Source organism: Helicoverpa zea, chromosome 20 (assembly GCF_022581195.2).
Source record: "Helicoverpa zea isolate HzStark_Cry1AcR chromosome 20, ilHelZeax1.1, whole genome shotgun sequence".
In the NCBI taxonomy this organism is placed as follows: domain Eukaryota; kingdom Metazoa; phylum Arthropoda; class Insecta; order Lepidoptera; family Noctuidae; genus Helicoverpa; species Helicoverpa zea.
The window spans coordinates 1969982-1975056 of record NC_061471.1 but is presented as its reverse complement, the minus strand read 5'-3'; positions in this window follow the sequence as shown (position 1 = coordinate 1975056).

The following is a 5075-nucleotide window of genomic DNA, read 5'->3' as shown; positions in this document are numbered from 1 at the left end:
ACTCACCCAGTTCAGTCATGGCTGGAAGAGGATAAGGCTGAAACCGAGCGATTACTAACTACACATAACTATTAATTGATAGATTGAATATTAGAAAGGATAAATACATAAGTTAAGTTTGTGATTAAGGCTTACTTATAGAGTAATCAACCGCTCTTGCCAAGGCTTATTTAAGGAGTTGCACCGCTCCGAAGAATACCAAAGGTGTAGGGCCTTTAGCATACAGAAGGGATCTATGGGGTAGAACCACGATCAAGTTTCGTTTATAACCATCGGTGTAGGGCCGATAGTCATAATATATTTAATATGGTAGGAATACGATGTATGGGGTAGACCATCATCACATAAACTATTGGGGTAGACCAATAGGTGAAAAATAGAAAAGGAATAGTTATGGGTAGTAGTAGTAAGTGGGTACTTTACATTATTTAGTTTAGTTTTTAGTTTATATTATGTATTTGTTTTAGTTACATGTAGTGCATTTAGTTTTAGTTGATTTTTTAAAATTTGTTGAAAATTAAATATATTTAGCCATAATCAACGAAGTTTAAGTATTAGCAATTTTAATTATTTTACCTAGCCGTAGTAACATTCTGATAAAATTAGTTTAAGTTATTCTTTATAGTTAATTAATTTAATAGTTTAAAATACTTTATGTACCATTTCATTAAAGTATAAATTGTGACTTTCTTGTAGGGTTCTATTAGAAGTAATTTTAGGTTTAGTGTAGTGATTTTAATGTTTGCAATAGATATGATTAAAAATTATAAGTTTGTTATTTGTACTATAGAAGATAATTTAACCATCTGTTTCTGAAGTTCGCTAACCGAATCTCCCCCAGTACCATCACGAACAGTAACTTCATAGTCTAGTTCAGCTTTTTGTAGCGATAAAAACTTAATAGGGTAAGACATGATAAAAATTAAAACCGCAGAGAAGGAGTGTGTTGCAAAATAAAGACAAAAATAATAAAGACAAAACAATTCGGATGCAAAATCAGCACGTTTGTGGTCAGTCTAACCATATGTGAAAATATATTTAAGGTATGTAAACTTTGAATTTAAATGTGAAGAAAAAAAATAAAATTTGGGGGTAGAAAAATATTGACGGTAGGTCAAGTAAAAATTGGACGGTTAAATTTAAATATTAGAGAGAAAAAAATTTATTAAAAAGATGTGGGTAGATTCACATTTGGTAGGCTGTGATTAAATTCAACACAACTGACAGACAACCAACACCAGGACAACTACAAAATGCTTAGCAAACAAGAACTAAACACGGCTCGATATATTCTACCTTTATTGGGCGCCACTGTAACGTTTGGATTAGTGGTAGGTAGTATAGTAGGTGAAATAAAAGAAGAAATTTAGTAAATGATATACAAGTCTATATTCTATAAAAAGATATCGGCAGAGCCGGGGGTGAGTTTAGAAATATCGAGCACGCGTTAAGTTCCAGCCCGCTATAGAAACACCACTATCCTGTATAGTCAGGCAGCTCGGCAGCGGTCAGGCGGGGTAGGTGTGCAGCGCGCTAGTAGATGCCGGACGCGTAGGTAGATGCAGGACACGTAGATAGGCGCGGCACGCAGGTAGGCACAGGCACGTAGGTAGGCACAGGCACGTAGGTAGACACAGCACGTAGATAGGCGCACTTTAGGTAGGTGCACTACGGTAGGTGCACTGGAGGTAGTCTGGTACTTGAACCCCGATCTGGGGTATACACTGATTCTAATAGTGATTTTAAAAGCAAAATAGTTAATTTAGGATAAAATTAAATGCGATATACCAGCGAGTTAAAAACCAACATAGACCAGTACTGTATCGGCTCGCGGTGTCGTGCTAGTCCAGTCTCGCGATTGCCCGCCGGCTCTGCTCGCGTCGCCTCATAGGAGGGATAGTTCGCCGAACCGGTTTCCGTCACCCGTCAACGGCGCACGGCTCGCGGCGCGCGGCTGAGATATAGCAAGTCTAGTATTTTTAAATATTCAAAATATAACGTACAACGTTACAATATTTCCAAAAATGCAACAGAAAACCAAAAATAACCCAACACCAATCCAAAACACCCTGTAACCCCCAGTCTTGCTAGCATTCCAGTGCCGTATCGCTATGCAAACTGAGTTCGAACGCGTTCACCCGGCGACATAACTATCCATATCGGCAACAGACGGATAGACCGACAAATTACGCAGTTATGCTACGAGTAAATCTCATATACAAACCGCCGATGGATTGGGAATAGGAATGTGATAAGATGGAAATCGGGAGGTAATTTTGAAACTGTTTTGATCCGTTGTGTGGTAAAGAGAAGCTAGAATAAGACATTTTAGATAAAATATTCATCTCTATTCATAAGAATCAAGCAACAATCATACATGGTACCGGCAATTGTCTACCTATTAACGTCAAAGACTGGATCTGTAGATGTTTTGTTAAGCTTTCCTTAAAAATTGCAGAACAGATTATATTAGAACTTGGCTATAAAATAGCTCATACATTAGAATAACATATATGTTATTAGGAAGTGTTGTCAAAAAAGTCGTGGTGGCCTAGTGGGCAAAGAACCAACCTCTCGAGTATGAGGGCGCGGGTTCGATTGCAGGTCAGGCAAGTACCAATGCAACTTTTCTAAGTTTGTATGTACTTTCTAAGTATATCTTAGACACCAATGACTGTGTTTCGGATGGCACGTTAAACTGCAGGTCCCGGCTGTCATTGAACATCCTTGGCAGTCGTTACGGGTAGTCAGAAGCCAGTAAGTCTGACACCAGTCTAACCAAGGGGTATCGGGTTGCCCGGGTAACTGGGTTGAGGAGGTCAGATAGGCAGTCGCTATTTATAAAGCACTGGTACTCAGCTGAATCCGGTTAGACTGGAAGCCGACCCCAACATAGTTGGAAAAAGGCTCGGAGGATGGATGGAAGTGCTGTCAGGTTATTGTAATGATATCAAGAAGGCTATATAATATACAAACATAAAAATCTATGTAGAATGCTTTGTCCTATTTCAGCTTCACAGTTTTCCTTAACGACTATTTATTTAACTATTTTCAAAAAATTTAAACCATAACTAAGTTTCACCCCTTTGCGTTCATTATACCTATTCCATCCACGGATTCCATCAATACCAAAATCCAACGACAACCTATACACGAAAGTTCACAAAAATCAGATACCAATAAGTCACGCTATATCTACAAGAAATTCTTTTAAAAAACCTCGTCGTTGCTTCCATAAATCTTTTGGAAGAAAAAAATCTTCGCTCGCTCTCCCCCTTGGCGCGAATGACTGTGCAATTATCAATATCACCACAACATAGCTTTGTGAAGCCGGAAAATTCCTATTTCATAGCTATAAATCAGTTTTCCGTTTATTAAAATACCCTGGCACCTTCGATCGAATCGCCCCCTTGAGATGGTGTGTTCTTGTTGGGGCTCTATATTTTGGGTTTCATTTGGTTAAGTTAGGAATGGATTATGTGGAAGATTGTTGGTTGAAAAGACTGTTAGTTGTGAGATGATGTTAAATGGAGAAAGGTAGGAGACAAAAATTTGGGCAAAGGTAGAAGGATGATTTTGCCCTTGTCCAATTTTTTTCTGCTATCTGTGGATGTGGTTAGATATATGGTATTTGCTGTAAGAAAACGAAAGCGATGGGGATACATTTTTTGACGCGTTTTAGTTATAAAGTTTTTTTTTTTTACTAGGATAGTTTTTTTATATGTGTTGTAAATATGTAAATAAATATTTAATGCAGTACAAAGGAATAGAATAAAAGAAATGGAAAGTACGAAATTTTAATTTAAATGGACAGTGGAGCTAACTAAACTATTTTGTAAATATGTGCAATCAATTTAGTGTATTTTCTGTAGAATAAAAATATCCTAAAAAATCTTACACGAATACTTGACTTCCTCAAACGGAACAACCCCATGCACAAGGGGTGGGCTGTATACTTTTTAATCTGCTACCCCATGTAATCTGGTTCAGGAAGCGACACCGAGGGCAAACATTGTTTAATGTTGTCTAAGAAATACTATTACAGATAAGAAATTAGGGAGATTTTTGAAACTGCTGCTATTTTTTTCCATTTTAAAACCAATTTTTAAAGGGGAGAGATACTCAGTGTAGCTGATTTTGTGATTCAAAATTTTGAAATAACAAGATGTATTTTACTAGCATACAATTTTACTCAGACATGATTACTTTTGATGAGAGATGAGACTTGCAAACACCTATTGTAAATTACAAAAAAACAGCGTAACTGACACTTGCTCTTGCAGCTAAAAATCTTACGGATGAACCAACTCTAATAATGGTATAATTAGTTTTGATTTTTCAACCTTTTCTATTTTTAGTAAATATGTCATTCATTTACATATTTGTCATTTATTCATTTATCTTTGTAAAGTGTTCTTCCGACTCAATAATGGTATTTTCTTTATACAGACTGAAACCTAGGCACTAAAATTTTCAACTACCTAAATCGTAGTTTAGCTTCAACTCTAAAAATATAGACGAAAATCACCACCATCAGCTAGCCACTCAACATTTCTGACTCTACCCTCAAAGAACTCAATAAAATCAATACTCAACAATTACGTCAATAATTTCAGATGCAGGGTGACAATCAGGAAAAAGGTTGAGTACCAATACATATCTTTGTGCCAATGACAGTTCAGTAATGGAAGGTTTTTGAAAGGGACAGGCCCTCGATAAGGGACCAATTGTCGCGTTATTTAATTTAATTTTCAATTCTATTGTTATCGTTATTGTGTGAAGTGGATTATTAATTGGTTTATTTTCGGATTAGTGTTAGGATTGGTTGATTGGGGCTGATATTCTGGAAGAAGATTTTTTTTAAGTTATAGACAGCAACCAAAATCAACAACAGTCTTAACAAACTGTTTTCGTTAACGTTTACCTAATCTATCGAACGAGATAAAACTATTTTGTATCCTTGCCTAGGATCAGTTAGTTTTGTATATCTATAACAGACTCAAATAGTGTAGTTTATAATCACATAGGTTTTTTCAAAACTATGTTAGGGTCAGTGGCCAGTCTAAACGAATACA